At 44.0% G+C, this 17,128-nt stretch overlaps 1 protein-coding gene across 29 annotated transcripts in view; it reads right to left on the reverse strand.

Moving 5' to 3' along the window:
• The window catches only part of Eif4g3 (eukaryotic translation initiation factor 4 gamma 3), a 312,912-nt gene extending 296,217 nt beyond the window's left edge, over positions 1 to 16,695 (reverse strand). For 18 of the 29 annotated variants that reach the window (XM_045149120.1, XM_045149119.1, XM_045149118.1 and 15 more), the window contains exon 1: positions 16,603 to 16,620. The gene's annotated coding sequence lies outside the window, so the exon portion shown is untranslated. Of the gene's footprint in view, positions 1 to 16,602 lie in introns of all 29 variants that reach the window. The other 11 variants (XM_045149111.1, XM_045149105.1, XM_045149126.1 and 8 more) reach the window with 3 other exon arrangements.
• Positions 16,696 to 17,128: the final 433 nt, after the last annotated feature.

The raw sequence follows: 17,128 nt of genomic DNA on the forward strand, positions 1-17,128 counted from the left end.
TCCCCAGGACCTACGTTAACCAGATGCACAAGGGGGCACACACATCTGGAGTTTGTTTGCAGTGGAAGCCCTGGCACACCCATTCTCTCACTTTTTTCCTGTTTCTCTGACAAATAAACAATTTTTTGAAAAATTAAATAATTAAATATAAACTGCTGGATGAAGGAACATAAAACACTTTCACAAAGCATTTCAGCAAAACATCAAGAAGCTGCAGAAAACTGATAATTTACTAAGCACTGAAATAGATAGTAGGGGGTAACTATATAATTTACCATCCAAATCAGAATCATTACAGGAAAAAGGACACTGTCAATATTACTCAAGTTCCCAAATCACCAAGAATTTAAATTTGCAGCTAAAGCAAGTCACCCTTACCTCCCTTAGCCTCTAGAGGAAAGGACAGAAAGATGAACCAGAAAATCCCCAAATTCCCTTCCAACAAAGAAAAAATAATGGTTCATGGTAGCACCCTTCAAATTCATTATCTTTAATTTACTACATCCTAGCATGTGCAAAGGGAAAAGAAGCCAAGGTGTGTGTCCCTTAACTTGATTTTGTACAGAAGATCAAGGATGAAATCATTGGCTTTTCACATGCATTCAGCTTTCACTGCTTGCCTGAACTGAGAGTACACCCAAAATAAAAGGGGACAAGCTAAGGTCAAGGGCTCTGCTGTCTGCTTCAGGAACAGCAGTTACTCAGCAAGCTGGGCTGGTTCCAAAGTCTATTTCTGAAAAAGATCAACAATGTAATACTGAGAGTACCAGCTGACTGTATTAGCTTCAAAGACTCAACAATTTCAATGAGATCCAATGTCTTTAAAATCCTACAGAGAGCTGGGTGGGGTGGCTCAAGCCTTAACTCCTAGCACTGGGGAAGCAGAGGTAGGAGGATCGCTGTGAGTTCAAGGCCACCGTGAGACAAAACTCCAGGTAAGCCTGGACTAGAACAAGACCCTATCTTGAAAAACCACAATGAAAGGAAAAAAAAAAAAAGGCTGGAGAGATGGCTTAGTGGTTAAGGCACTTGCCTACAAGGGCTAAGGACACTCATACGTGACTCTCCAGATCCCACATAAGCCAGATGCACAAGGTGACACAGATCGCACATGTGCACAAGGTGGTGCATCTGTCTGTTGTCCCGTTACAGTGACTGGAGGCCTGGCACACCAATTCTCTCTCTCTCTCACTCTTGTATTAAAAGGAAAAAAAAAAGACCAGTCTGTTGGACCTGCCTCAAAAAAAAATTAAAAAAAAATTCCTAGGGCTGGAGAGATGGCTTAGTGGTTAAGGTGCTTGCCTGCAAAGCCAAAGGACCTCGGTTCAATTCCCCAGAACCCATTTAAATATAAAATCAAAGAGGCCAGGGGTGGATGCACATGCCTTTAATCCCAGCACCCAGGAAGCAGAAGTACAAGGCCACCCTGAGACTACATACTGAATTGCAGGTCAGCCTGGACCAGAGTGAGACCCTACTTCAAAAAAAAAAAAAATCATATATATATATATATATATATATATATATATATATATAATTATATATATAAATATACAAAAATATATATAAATTATATATATACATAAAAAGATCAGGGGCTGGAGAGATGGTTTAGTGGTTCAGGTGCTTGTGTGTGAAGCCTAAGGACCCAGGTTTGATTCCTTAGTAACCATAAAAGACAGATGCACAGTGGCACATGCATCTGAGTTCATATGTAGCAGCTAGATGACCTCTCTTCCTCTCTCCCCCCCCTGCAAATAACTAAAAATATTAAAATACATACAAATAAAATTAGGCCGGGCATGCATTTAATTCCAGCACTTGGAAGGCCTAGGTAGAAGGATGGCTGTGAGTTGAAGGCCAGCATGAGACTACATAGTGAGTTCAAGGTCAGCCTAGGCTAGAGAGACCCTACTTCAAAAAACAAAAGAAAAAAAAAAAGAGTCCATGCATTCATCTCCCCTTCTTCAGACCTTCTCTTCTCTTCCTTCCGCTCTTCATTTTCCACCCCAGTAACAGTCTTTTTCCTAAATGAGGGAGATTTTCTTCCTGCTCTCCTCTCCCTAGGGAAAGACCTTCTTTCTTGTATTTATTTGTTTGTTTTTGTTTGGTTTGGTTTGTTTTTGTTGGTTTTTTTTGTAGGTAGGCTAACCTGGAATATACTATGTATTCTCAGGGTGGCCTTGAACTAATGGCAATCCTCCTACCTCTGCCTTCCGAGTGCTGGGATTAAAGGAATGCGCTCCACGCCCAGATTACTTTTTTTTTTTAATGTTTATTTATTTGCAAGCAGAGAGAGAGAGAGAGAGAGAGAGAGAGAATAGAGACTAGGCACACCAGGGCCTCCAGATGCATGTGCTACTTTGTGCATATGACTTTATGTGGGCACTAGGTAATCAAACCCAGACAGTGAGGCTTTGCAGCAAGCACCTAACTACTGAGTCATCTTTTCCAGCCCCAAGAACAACTTTTATTTTTTTTTTAATTTTTATTAACATTTTCCATGATTACAAAATATGTCCCATGGTAATTCCCTCCCTCCCCACCCCCACACTTTCCCATTTGAAATTCCATTCTCCATCATACTACCTCCCCATTACAATCATTATAATTACATATATACAATATCAGCCTACTAAGTATCCTCCTCCCTCCCTTTCTCTTCCCTTTATGTCTCCTTTTCAACTTACTGGCCTCTGCTACTAAGTATTTTCATTCTCACACAGAAGCCCAATCATCTGTAGCTAGGATCCACGTATGAGAGAGAACATGTGGCGCTTGGCTTTCTGGGCCTGGGTTACCTCACTTAGTATAATCCTTTCCAGGTCCATCCATTTTTCTGCAAATTCCAAGAACTACTTTTGAGTAGGTGCTTACCTACTTTGTTTTCCCTGTTGCCTTAATTCTTTCTAAAATAAATATAATTTAATTTACCCTTCAAAAAAAAAAATCAAGGACTGGAAAGATGGCTTTGTGGTTAAGGTACTTGCCGGCAAAAAAGGACCCAGGTTTGATTCCCCAGTGACCACGAAGAGCCATATACATAGGGTAGTGCATGCATCTGAAGTACATCTGCAGTAGCAAGAAACCATGGCATGCTCATTCATATTCTTTCTCTCTCTCAAATCAATAAAATATTTATAAAGAATCAGAATACAGCCGGATGTGGTGGCTCACACCTTTAATCCCAGCACTGGGGAAGCAGAGGTAGGAGGATCACCGTGAGTTCGAAGCCACCGTGAGACTACATAGTGAATTCCAGGTCAGCCTGGGCTAGAGTGAAACCCTACCTTAAAAACAAACAAACAAACAAAAAAATCAGAATCCATGTAGAGCTGGAAGTGTATTTCAGTGACAGAGCACACACTCAGGTTGCTCAATGTCCTAGATTTTATACTCAGCACCAAAACCAATAAATAAAATAAAACAGAAATAACAAAATATTAACAATTATCCTTTACAAAACAAGGTTATAAATTGGGCAGGGTGGCACACAAATGTAGCTCTAGCAATTGGAAGTGTAAAGCTGGAGAATCACATGTTCAAAGCCATCCTGGGCTACAGAGTCAGACCCTGTCTTAGAGAAAAAGAAAAAAAAAAAAACATAGTGAATTCCAGGTCAGCCTGCACCAGAGTGAGACCCTACCTCGAAAAAACAAAAAAAGAGGCCAGGCATGGTAGCGCACACCTTTTAATCCCAGCATTTAGGAGGCAGAGGTAGGAGGACTACCCTGAGTTCAAGGCCATCCTGAGACTAATTCCAGGTCAGCTTGGACCACAGTGAGAACCTACCTTGAAAAAAACAGAAAAAAGGGGGGGGAGGGGCTGGAGAGATATCTTAGCAGTTAAGACACTTGCCTGCAAAGCCAAAGGACCCACATTCAATTCTCCAGGACCCACATAAGCCAGATACACAAGGTGGCAAGTGCATTTGAAGTTCATTTACAGCAGCTGGAAGTCCTGGAGTGCCCATATTCTGACCACCCCCCAAGCCTCTTTATCTCTCAAATAAATTCTTAAAAAATCCTCCATTTTTTTAAAATTTCCTGCTTTTCAGTAATGATGGCACACACCTTTAATCCCAGCATTCAGGAGTCAGTGGTAGGAGGATCACTGTGAATTCAAGGCCAGCCTGGGACTAAAGAGTGAGTTCCAGATCAGCCTGGGCTAGAGAGAGAGACCCTACCTTGGGATGGGGGGAAGAATCCTGCTTTCTGTTACTCATATAATGATACAACAAAGTTTTTAATATTTTTATTTGTTTATGTGATAAAGAAATAGGCAGATAGAAAAACAGAGAATAGGCATGCCAAGGGCTCTAGCCACTGCAAATAAACTCTAGATATATGTGCCACCTTGTGCATCTGGCTTGTGTGGGTACTGGATAATCAAACCTGGGTCCTTTGGCTTTGCAGGCAAGCACCTTAACTGTTAAACAACCTCTACAGACAAAAACAAGTTGTTTTTTTTGTTTTTTGGGGTTTTGTTTGTTTGTTTGTTTTTCGAGGTAGGGTCTCACTCTAGCCCACTATGTAGTCTCAGGATGACCTCAAACTCACAGTGATCTTCCTACCTCTGCCTCCCAAGTGCTGGGATTAAAGGCATGCGCTACCACACCCAGCTCCAAAACAAGTTTTTAATTAATTTTCCTTGTTTGTGATAAGATCTCATGTATCCCAGGCTGGCATCAACCTCTCCATGTAGCAGAGGATGACCTTGAACTTCTGTTGCTCCTGCCTCTAATTTGCAAGAGCTAGGATTGCAGGCATGTACCACCACACCTGGTTTAAGGCTTTTTTTTTTTGGGGGGGGGGGGGTTCAAGGTAGGGTCTCTCTGTAGCCCAGGCTGATGTGGAATTCACTATGGAGTCTCAGGGTGGCCTCGAACTCACGGCAATCCTCCTACCTCTGCCTCCCAAGTGCTGGGATTAAAGGCGTACACCACCATGCCCAGCTTGGTTTCTCTGGCCTTTATACCAATCCTTAGTATTTTAATATATTTTATTTATTTGAGAGGGAAAGAGAGGCAGAAAGAGAAAATGGGCACACCAGGGCCTCCAGCCACTGCAAAGGAACACCAGATGAATGCACCCCCTTGTGCATGTGGCTAACATGTGTGCACGTTGGTCATGGAGATTCGAACCAGGATCATTTGGCTTTGCAGGCAAACGCCTTAATTGCCAAGCCATCTCTCCCGCCCTTGTATTTTAACTTCAAGTACAAGTCAGCCACTTTAGTTTTTTGGGTGTTCTTATTGTGTTTTGTTGTTGTTGTTTTTTCAAGGCAGGATCTTCCTTCTAGCCCAGGCTGACCTGGAATTCACTATGTAGTCTCTGGCTGGCCTAGAACTCACAGTAACTCTCCTACCTCTGCCTCCAGAGTGCTGGGTTCAAAGGCACATGCCACCACACCAGGGGAGCCACTTTAGTTTTGTAAACTATATATAAATGCTAATCCAACTTAAAGGAAATTACATATATATATATATATATATATCAGTGCAAAACAATTTCAGGGCCGCCTTGAGGCTAAAAGTGAGCTTTGATACTATGGCCCTACTACTAAGCACCATGTATATAAGAAATTCCTCAGTGGGGAAAAAAAAAAAAAAAAAATCAAGCAAACAAAAATGTCTGCCTCCATGGAGCATACATGCTATTAACAAAATTTCATGTATCCTAAGTCAGGAAAGACACATGGGGCTCTAAAAAGTACAAAACAACTACTAGTTAGTTAGTAAAGGTCATAAAAACTGACAAATTTCAAATGCACTTAAAATAGCTTAAACTGTCTCACATTTCAGCTGAGACTACAGGAAAGGAAAAGGAACTAGACGTGCCCTAGAACTCAGCCATAGCTGGAGTTCTGCAGTACCCATTAAGTCTCGGCTGCAGCTTCTTCTCTTCTTGAACAGGATGCCTGGGAAATGGTTACCTTACTTCAGCAGCTCAAAATATTACTCCTAATGCAAAAAAGATTGTAGCTCATCCCAGGAGCTTGTTTCACAGCTAAGTTTACCTTAGACTGAATTCAATGTACCAACACACAAAGTAAGTTAGCCATTGATCAGGGCAATCTTAATGAATGCTCTCAAACCACCCCATGACTGACTTCATATGCCCCAGTCCAAAGTCAGACATACATTTTAGATAACCTGAGTACCAAGCCATAAACCTCAGGTTAATCTCATTATGAGCAGGTTTTCTTAACTCAGAGCCCTGTGAGCATGCATGCCTCTAGTAGTAATACGACACTGTCCACATTAACTGTTCCATGTAATTCCTTCCTCTATAATTGCAATAACAAAACAAATCTCCAAGAATATCATCAGAATCATAGCCATTATAATCAAAGAAGGTCACTAAATAAATGAGCCTGGCCCCTGTATATCAGGGAAAGGAAAACTGATGCCCCAAGTAGTTAACATAACTACACCAATATGATGCCTCTATTATTATCAAAGAGCCAGGAGATAGAGGAAGGCAGACCAGCCTCACCTAGTCATCCTTACCTACATAGTGAGCTAGCCTACGCTATATAAAATCTTGTCTCAAAATAATAAATACGGGGGCTGGAGAGATGGCTTAGTGGTTAAGGCTTGCCTGTGAAGCCTAAGGACCCCGGTTCAAGGCTCGGTTCCCCAGGTCCCACGTTAGCCAGATGCACAAGGGGGCGCATGCGTCTGGAGTTCGTTTGCAGAGGCTGGAAGCCCTGGTGCGCCCATTCTCTCTCTCTCCCTCTATTTGTCTTTCTCTCTGTGTCTGTCGCTCTCAAATAAATAAAAAAAAATTTAAAAAAAAATCTTAAAAAAAAAATAATAAATACAAGGGACTGGACAGCTGGCTTAGTGGTTGGGACACTTGCCTGCAAAGCCTAAGGACTCAAATTTGATTCCCCAGTACCCACATATGCCATGTGCACAAGGTGGCACATGCACCTGGAATTCCTTTGCACTGGCTGGCAGCCCTGGCACGCCCATTCTATCTGCCTATCCCTCTCTTACAAATAAATAAATTTTAAAAATATAAATAAAGTAGGACTTCAGAAGTAACATTATAAACCAGGCATGGTGGCACAGGCCTTTAATCCCAGAACTCAGGAGGCAGAGGTAGGAGGATCGCCATGAGTTCAACACCACCCTGAGACTACAAAGTGAATTCCAGGTCAGCCTGGGCCAGTGAGCCCTACCTCGAAAAGCCAAAACTAAACAAATGAGCTGGAGATGGCTCAGTGTGTAAGAGCACTTTCTGAGCAAACATAAAGGCCTGAGGAAGCCTGAGTTCAGTTCCCCCAGAACCCACATAAAGAAATGGACATAGGGCTGAGGAAATAACTTAGCGGTTAAGTCATCTGTCTGCGAAGCCTAAGGACCCCAGATCAATTCCCCAGGACCCACATAAGTCAGATGCACAAAGGGATACACACATCTGGAGTTCATTTGCAGTGGCTGGAGGCCCTGGTGTGCACAAAATGGTGCATACAAGTGGCTGAAGGTCCTGGCTCATCCATTCATTTTTTTTTTTAACTTTCTCTCTCTTTGCAAATAAATAAGTAAAATATTTAATAATTTTTTAAAAAAGAAGGTGAAAGGAGCCAGCTGTGGTGGCACATGCCTTTAATCCCAGCACTCAGGAGGCAGGAGGATCACCCTGAGAATACACAGTGAATTCCAGGTCAGCCTGAGCTAGAGTGAGAACTTACCTCGAAAAACAAAAGAAAAATAAGGTGGAAGGAGAGAGAGGGTAAAGACCCTCAGGTTGTCCTCTGACCTCCAGACCTGCACAATAGTACACATACCCCCAACCCATACACACATCATGCACACAAATAATTTTTGAAGGGCAAGAGGGTATATGAGATTAAATGGGAAGGGAACCAAAAAGGTCTGTGACATATCTTTACACACACTAACCCCCCACAGATTATGTTGTTGAAGACACTTTAAATTTATAGCAATTATGGTTTAGGTTTTAGGTTTTTTTGTTTGTTTTTGTTTTTCCAAGGTAGGTTCTCACTCTAGCCCAGGCTGACCAGGAATTCACTATGTAGTCTCAGGGGAGCCTAGAACTCACAGTGATCCTACTACCTTTGCTTCCTGAGTGCTGGGATTAAAGGTGTGTGCCACCATGCCTGGCTTGCAATTATGTTTTGACTGCCACTTTCTAAAGTACTTCCTATAGTTCCCATTTCAAGGAAAGAAAGAGAAAGAGAGAGAGAGAAGGAAGGAAAGAAGGGAGGGAGGGACTAAAATCCACTTATCCTGATTTATTATTATTATCCACTTATCCTGATGTATTTATTAGAGACAAAGTCAGAGAGAATGGGCATGCCAAGGCCTCTAGCCATTGCAAACAAACTCCAGATGCATGCTCCACCATGTGCATCTGGCTTACATGGGACCTGGAGAGTTGAACCTGGGTCCTTAGACTTCACAGGCAAGCATTTTAACCACTATGCCATCTCTCCGGACCCTAAAATCCACTTATTAAAATTCTTTGCAGGAGCTGGAGAGATGGCTTAGCAGTTAAGGAACTTGCCTGCGAAGCTTAAGAGCCCAGATTCCACTCCCCAGAACCCACATAAGCCAGATGCACAAGGTGATGAACACACACAGGTCATGTATCTGTCTGGAGTTTGATTACAGTGGCTAGATGCCCTAGCATGCCAATTCTTTCTTGCGTGTGTATCCGGGTCCTTCTCTTGCTCTCTCTTACACTGCTCTCACTCTCACTCTCTGTCATAAATAAAATAAATTAAAAAATTCAGGCGGGCATGGTGGCACACACCTTTAATCCTAGCACTCGGAAGGCAGAGGTAGGAGGATCGATGTGAGTTTGAGGGCACCCTGAGACTACATAGTGAATTTCAGGTCAGCATGGGCTAGAGTGAAACCCTACCTCAAAAAACCAAAAAGAAATCTTTGCAAGACTGGGGAGATGGCTCAATGGTTAAAGGCACTTGCTTGCAAAACCTGCTGGCCCAGATTCAATTCCCTAGCACTCATTGTAAAGCCAGATACAAAAGATCCAAAGTGGCATGTGTGCCTTGAGTTCATTGGCAGCGGCGGCAGGATACTCTGACATGCCCGTATGCAAATTAATGATATATTTTTTTTTTTAATTCTTTGGATCAACACCAAAACTGGGAAAAATAAGCTGGCAAGAGCATTGTAAACCTGGGCTAGTTCTATTCAGGTAACAATTTTGGGAAGCTCTATCTAATTCCTCCTCCCCCAGACTAAACTCAGAGCAGTTTTACCACTGTGTCTTGATTACATCATAGTAATCCCATTTATTTACCTGTCTGGACCAAGTTCTTTGAGGATAAAGATTATCATCTTAGCTTTTCAACCCTACACCTACCACCTACAGTACAGTCCATAATAAGCACTAAATAAATGAACAAATGAATTCATAAAGGTAGCATGTACAATGAAGCCTCAACATCAATGACCAAAATGGAATAATCCTCCCCACTGTGCATAAAACATGGTTTTCAAACAAGGTTTAGACAACAGGCCTCACTCTGTAACCAGTAAACCCCAGGGAGAGTGGCAGCAGCTGAGCACTAACACACACAGGCATCGAGTAACTCTCCCTTGCACCTGCCTCCCTCTCTTTCGCCCTCCTATCTGAGGAGCTGTACTCCATATTGAATACTTCCCGGATGCTGGGGCTTAGGAGCAGACCTGCTGGCCACCACAGCAGCCTCACCATTCTGTCAGTTATCACAGCATTTTGCTGAAGGCTTTGCTGACTTCTCAACAAGCAGAAACATGCACTGAATCCAACATGGAGGCCAATGCTATATGTCTCAGTGAGGTGAAAATAACCTACTTGTCTACAAGTATGTACTGTGGACTAATTAAAACAGGTCCAGTATCACTGTGTTCTACATTACTCCAGAGAGCTTCTCTTTTTCCATACAGAGACTTTTCCTTAGCTCTCAAATATGGGTGAGCATTCTTTCTCCCAGTCCCACATGGGGGCTGGTGGGTGAGAAACAACCGAGCAAAGTAAGGACACCTACGGGCTTAAATTCTGTTACAGGTGTCTAGCTTATAGACCACCATTAAAATATTTATTTATTTATCTATTTATTTGAGAAAGAGAGAGAAACAAGAGAGGGAGAGGGAATGGGCATGCCAGGGCCTCTAGCTACTGCAAATGAGTCCTGACACATGTGGTAACTTGTGCATCTAGCCTACAAAGGTACTAGGGAATGAAACCTGGGTCTTTAGGCTTCATAGGCAAGTGCCTTAACATTTAAGCCATCTATCCAGCCCTAGACCACCTTTTGCTGGGGTAAATAACCTTAGAAACTTAACTTTCTTGCAACTCAGTATCCTCATCAATAAAATAGGGATAAATCCTGCCTTCAGAGTACAGTTCTTAAGACAGGCAGCCAGGAGATTGAGGTAGGAGAATGGCAGTGAGTTAAGGCTATACTGGGCTAAGAGTAAGTTCTAAGTCAGCCTAAAGTGAGACTCTGCCTCAAAAACAGTGTTTTATCAGGTGTGGTGGTACGTGGCTTTAGTCCCAGCACTCAGGAGGCAGAAGTAGGAGGATTGCCATGAGTTCAAGGCCATGCTGAGACTACAGAGTGAATTTCATGTCAGCCTAGAGCAAGAGCCTACCTCAAAAGTCCAAAAAAATAAATAAATAAAATAAAAATACTCAATACCCACATAAAGCCAGATGCACAAAGTGACGAATGCTTCTGGAGTTTGCAGCGACTGGAGGCCCTGGCATGCTCATTCTCTCTGTCTCTACATCTCTTAGTTAGCAAATAAATACATAAAAGTATTTTTTTTTTTTTTTTTTTGCCTACAGCATGAAACATTTTATTTCTTCTAAAACCTGAAAACATCAGATACAGTCAGTAGCCATTGAACATGCCTCTCGGTTCTCTGATGGAAAACACTTAAAAAGGCAGAGCCGAAAACATCAGGCAAATAAGCTTCATCTCCTCCTGCCCAGTTATGAACTTAATTCTGCTGAGTGGGTGAAAGGCACAGGTCCCTGTCTGCGGAACGGGGTCCCTGCCACCACCACCCCATCATCATTGCCGTGTGGCATAGGTTGCAGCCCAGTGGATTCTATCTAGACCTGCAAGGAACTTTGACCATGCCTACCAGGGACAGTCATACCAAGATAAAAGCATTTTTTAAAAAGCCAGGCATGCCTTTAATCCAAGGGCTCGGAAAGCAGAAATAGGAGAATCAGCGTGAGTCTGAGGTCAACCTGAGACTACATACTGAATTCCAGGTCAGCCTGGGCTACAGTGAAACCCTATCTCAAATAAATAAATAAATAAAATAATTTTTTAAAAATAAGCAGGGTGTGATGACACACATCGTTAATCCCAGCACTCAGGAGGAAGAGATAGGAGGATCACTGTGAGTTTCAGGCCATCCTGTGACTACATACTGAATTACAAGTCAGCCTGGGCTAAAGCAAGACCCCACCTCAAAATAAATTTTTTAAAATGGGCTGGAGAGATGGCTTAGTGGTTATGGCGCTTGCCTCCACGAAAGCCAGATACACAGGTGGCACATGCATCTGGAGTTTGTTTGCAGCAGCTGGAAGCCCTGTCGTGCCCATTCTCCCTCCCTCCCTCCCTCCCTCTTTCTCTTTCTCTCTCTCTCAGCCTCTTTCCCGCTCATAATAAGAAAGATAAAAAAGCCAGTAATAGTGGCACACGCCTTTAATCCCAGCACTTGGGAGGCAGAGGTAAGAGGATTGCCATGAGTTCAAGGCCACCTGAGACTACATAGTTAATTCCAGGTCAGCCTGGGCTAGACTGACACCCTACCTCGAAAAACCAGTAATAATAATAATAATAATAATTTGGGGCTGGAGAGATGGCTAGCACTTAAGGCACTTGCCTGCAAAGCCTAACTAACGGCCTGAGTTCAATTCCCCACTACCCACATAAAGCCAGATACACCAAGTGACACGTGTGTCTAGAGTTTGTTTACAGAGGCTTGAGGTCCTTGTGTGCCCATTCTCTCTGTCTCTCTTCTATTTCTTTCTCTCTCTCTCTCTGCTTACAAACAAATAAATAAAAATTTAAAAATTAGCCAGACACAGTGACACACACCTTTAATCCCAGAACTCAGGAGGCAGATGTAGGAGGACCACTGTGAGTTCTGGCCACCCTAAGACTACATAGTGAATTCCAGGTCATCCTGGGCTAGACGAGACCCTACCTCGAAACCACCCCCCAAAAAAGACAACAGTAATTTTACATGTTTCAGCCTTCAAGATAAAACTGAAAAATCAGCAAAGCAGGAAAAAATAAAATTATAATACCTCCAAAACAGCAAAGGAAACATACATGCATCTAAGATACACAGACACAAACACACACTCACAGCTATCCTCCTACCTCTGCATTCAGAACGCTGGGATTAAAGGCATGCATCAACACACCCAGCTTCTCTTCACTTCTGATTTGTCACCTGATCTCTAAGTGCACATGAAGGACACTTTGCCATATGAATCTCTTTCTAGTACTTTAACAAATTTAAAAAACCATTTTAGGGCTGTAGGCATGGCTTAGCAATTAAGGCGTTTGCCTGCAAAGCCAAATGACCCAGGTTGAATTCCCCAGGGCCCACATTAGCCATATGCACAAAGGGATGCAAGCATCTGGAGTTTGTTTTCAGTGGCTGGAGGCCCACTGAATGGAGGCACACCCATATTCTCTCTCTCCCTCCCTCCCTCCCTCCCTCTCTCTGTGTCAATTAAATAAAATATAAAATAAAAAATAAAAATCCATTTTAGCCAGGCACAGTGGCACATGCCTTTAATCTCAGCACTTGGGAGACAGAGGTATAAGGATCACTGTGAGTTCAAGGCCACCCTGAGACTACATAGTGAATTGAATTCCAAGTCAGCTTGGGATAGAGTGAGACCCTACCTTGAAAAAAAAAAAAAAAAAACTATTAGAACATATTAATTTTATACCAACAATATATTTTGAGGAACTAGCGACCTATTCAAGTCAGGGAAAGGGCAACTTCAGCCTCAATGCTTCCATGCTATCGACTTATTACATGATGACACTTGCATCAAGTGCAAATTCCCACAGGACTATTCTACTTCAATCCATTTCTTACCTATTCCTCACAATATTTTACCACTGCTGTAATTTGGTGAAAACTGCAACCTATAGTTCATTTACTATCTATGTAAGTACTTATATTTTGGCAACATAACTTTTTTGGCATATAAAGCAAAGTAACATGAGTTGTAGAATACACCAAAAGAAAAATTGCAGGGATGGAGAGATGGCTTAGTGGTTAAGGCACTCCTGCGAAGCCAAAGGACCTAGATTCAATTCCCCAGGACCCACATAAGCCAGATGCATATGGTTGCGCATACATCTGGAGTTGGTTTGCAGTGGCTAGAAGCCCTGGTATACCCATTCTCTCCCTCCCTCTCTCTCTCTCTCTCTCTCTCTCTCTCTCTCTCTCGCAAATAAATAAATAAAAAGAAAAATTTAAGCTTCAATGACATGAAGTAAAATAAAAACCTAAAGCAACATAAAAGTATACAACATTACCACAATGAGTTTTAAAAACCCCATTTGCAGCATTAGTATTTTTTTTCCTTGAGGCAAGCACAACGGAGTGCCTTTTTTTTTAATGTAAAAGAGAGAGAGAGAGAATTGGTATGCCAGGGCCTATAGCAACTGCAACTGAACTCCAGATACATGCGCCCCCTTGTGTGCATGTGCAATCTTGCCATGCATGCTTGCAACACTGTGGTTCTAGCTAACATGGGACCTGGAGAATGGAACATGAGTCCTTAGGTTTCGCAGGCAAGTGCCTTTAACTGCTAAGCCATCTCTCCAGCCCTAGTAAGTACTTTTTTCTTTTATTTATTTTTTTTTTTGGGGGGGGGGTTTGAGGTAGGCTCTCACTCTAGCCCAGGCTGACCTGGAATTCTCTATGGAGTCTCAGGGTGGCCTCGAACTCACGGCAATCCTCCTATCTCTGCCTCCCGAGTGCTGGGATTAAAGATATGCACCACCATGCCCGGCTCCTAGGAAGTACTTTTAATTTGCACCAACTCAGCTTTTATAAGTGTTTACTTCATGAAATGTGCTGAGAAAAAGCACACTTGGAATACACAAGCCACAGCTCTTTGTCCAAACAAGCCACCAAATACACCAAGCACTGTCATATGCAGTATTACTTATTACTTCCTACATAAGAAACATATATGTATATAATACATATTACATATATTGCAGGGCTAGAGAAATGGCTTAGCAGTTAAGGCACATGCCTGAGAAGCCTAAGAGCTCAGGTTCAATTCTCGACGTCCCACATAAGCCGGTGGCGCATGCCAAAAAAAGCTGAGCATGGTGGCAAATGCCTTTAATCCCAGCTCTCGGGAGGCAGAAGCAGGAGGATCACTGTGAGTTCAAGGACAGCCTGCAACTACAGAGTGAATTCCAGGTCAAGACCTTACCTCTGAAAAAAAAAAAGGGGAGGGGAGCTGGAGAGATTGCTTAGAGCTTAAAGCACTTGCTTGCGAGGCCTAAGGACCCAGGTTCAATTCTCCAGGTCCCATGTAAAGCAGATGTACATGGTGGCACATGCATCTGGAATTCATTTGCAGTGGCTAGAGGCTCTGGTGCATCCATTCTCTCTCTCTCTCATAAATAAATTTTAAAAACATACACACCTATAACACCAAATAACTGTCATATGCAGCCCAACTTGTTACTTCAAACACACTACAAGCTTTCTTAGATTTAATTGCCAAAACAGTTTAAAGACAAAAGTAATGAATACTTTCCTTGTTGGCAACCTGCAGAAACTTACAAGACAGACAATCAAGAAAAACAACCCTAAAATTAGAAAGGAATTTGAACTCACAAAGTATTAAGTGAAGATGGCTACGTCTGAGAGCCAGCACTGCGTTCTGCTCTCAAAGTACTAAGTGAGGGTGGCTACCTCTGAGAGCCAGCACTGCGTTCTGCTCTCAAAGTACTAAGTGAAAGTGGTTATGTCTGACAGCCAGCACTGCGTTCTACCTTGAAGTAGGCCAACCAGACAACCTTTCCCTCAGGGCAAAGCGGCTGGCGGTGTGGGTCACAGCTAACCAGGTTTTCCACCAACACTGGACATTCTCATCAGCGAGCAATTCTGAATAGAATCATGCAGGATAAAAACATTATGAAATCAGTACACGCATCACACTGGAATGGAATTTATCTTTCCTCTGCGCCACCATGTCTGGATTGAGAAATATAGACCAACAATATTTAAAGAACAGAGAAAATGATACTTGACAGAAACCAAACAATGGCCTGAAATGCCTCTAAAAGGGAGATGTCTTACCCTTGTCAAAGTAATTGATACAGACAAGAATCAAACTAGACTGTGGTCCTCACAGCCCTGTTATATATTTGCTGAAATACCCCATCTTTAAAAGTCAAATACTTGATGACACAAATACAAACACACACAACACATATGAAATCCAATGATCATTTGTTGATTTGCACAAACTCAAGAGAGGAGGGGAAGAGGGGTGCATGATGAAATGTTATTCTCAGACAGGTAACACACTTTAAATCTCACTGGAGTCATGAATTCAACGTTTTATCCTCACTCATCCGAACACCTGGTCACCAAGACTTTTCAAAAACCCTGTCCAAGTTTCTACAACCAAGCAAAACAAGATGAAATTACACATTCAAACCTACTCTCCTCCGGGAGCCCTGGTACCCTCCAGGCACCAAACCTATGAAGAGCAAATTAAAAGCCCTTGAAAAATACTGTCAGCATAACACAGTTCTTCCAAGAAGTGAGACTTGGGTGGGGGGGGGGGGTGATGGGTAATGTGAGTTAACTTCCTCTTCCTTTAAAGAAGGTCAAAAACAGGGAAGCATCCAGCTTAACATATCCTCCTCCTCAGACAGAGTTCTACCACAAACCACCACTCCTCCCCATCTCCCAAGCTGCTAAAATATAAATAAATAAATAAACATTAGCCAGAGGGAGTGTCTTTTGTACACTCGCACCATAGACTGAAGATCCAACTTACCTCTCGAACAAGCAGATAAGTTTCGAACAGCAAATCTGCCAGTCAAGTTTATTATGTATTAATAATAACCGGGGAGGCCACCGAGCCCTGCTACTGCTGCAAGGACAGCTGAAGGGAGCAGGATGGTGTGATCCTCACAACAATCAGAAATAAATAAATGATAAACAAATAAATAAATAAAGCCTTGCCCGCAGGGTTGGTTCCAGGCACCGGCAAATTCTGCCCAATAAAGGGGAAGGGGGGGGATAAGGGTAGGCGGTGACTGGGGCAGATCTAGGAAGAGCCCGGCTACAACAGAGATGGCCCAGTGCAGCCGGTGTTCACAGTACTGCAGAGGGTCCCGGGGTACCCCTCCATGCTGCAGCCAGGGCACCCCACGAGCTTCGAAAGCACAAAGCTTCAAGCAGCAGCCTCCACCTCCCTTGCTAACTGGGCTATGGCAGCCACCAGGAGGGTTCCCTCTGGATCGCGGGGATCCCCCTCGGACAGCAGTGCCAAGGACCAAAGGATTGACAGGAAGGTGAGAAAAGGATACTGTTGGGGCGCCTGGGTCTGGAGGGCCCTGATGTTCGGGTGAGGAGGGGCCGCTGCTGCCGCCGCCGCTACTGCTGCCGCTGCCGCCGCCGCCGCCGCCGCCGCCGGGTGAGGAGGCGGTACCGGTACCGCTGCCGCCGCCGCCGCCGCCGCTCCGGTGCCGGGTCCGGGTCCTGCTGCAGCCGCTGAGCCTGATTTCAGAGCCGGTTTCTGCGGTAAACTCATGGCAAAGCGAAGCCACCAACCCCCCCAGAGCGGGACCGGGCGCGCCGGGGTGCAGGGGCCGGGGGCAGCGAGGGGGCGGGATGGGGGCAGACCCGGGGAGGCGGCGGGAGCGGGGGGCCGGGGGGAGGCTGGGAGGAGGAGGAGGAGGGGGCCGGGACCGGTCACACACGCCCTCCGCCGCCGCCGCCGCCGGCAGCAGCAGCCGCCCCGCGGGCCAGCACCACCGGCTGCCGGTCTCCGTGACAACGCGACCCCGGGGGGGGGGCCGGACCCGGCGGGGGCAAGAGACGGAGAGACCGGAC

The sequence above is a fragment of the Jaculus jaculus genome, chromosome 5 (assembly GCF_020740685.1).
Source record: "Jaculus jaculus isolate mJacJac1 chromosome 5, mJacJac1.mat.Y.cur, whole genome shotgun sequence".
Taxonomy (NCBI): Eukaryota; Metazoa; Chordata; class Mammalia; order Rodentia; family Dipodidae; genus Jaculus; species Jaculus jaculus.